This window comes from Eimeria mitis, genomic scaffold, assembly GCF_000499745.2.
Source record: "Eimeria mitis Houghton genomic scaffold, Emh_scaff421, whole genome shotgun sequence".
In the NCBI taxonomy this organism is placed as follows: Eukaryota; Apicomplexa; class Conoidasida; order Eucoccidiorida; family Eimeriidae; genus Eimeria; species Eimeria mitis.
In genome coordinates this window covers 15,179-15,387 of record NW_013572535.1, presented here as the reverse complement: position 1 = coordinate 15,387, position 209 = coordinate 15,179, and positions in this window count along the sequence as shown.

The window sequence follows — 209 nt, the reverse complement described above, 5'->3', positions numbered from 1 at the left end:
TTTTTTTTTTTTTTTTTTTTTTTTTTTTTTTTTTTTTTTTTTTTTTTTTTTTATTTGTCTGTTTATTGTTTTCCTTGTTTATCTGTGTTTATTCACGGCTTATTTCTTTTTATTTTATCTTTTATTTTTTTATTTTTATTTTTTTTTTGTTTTTTTATTTTTTTATTTTTTTTAGTCATTTGTGTATAGTAATAAACAAAGAAAAGAAA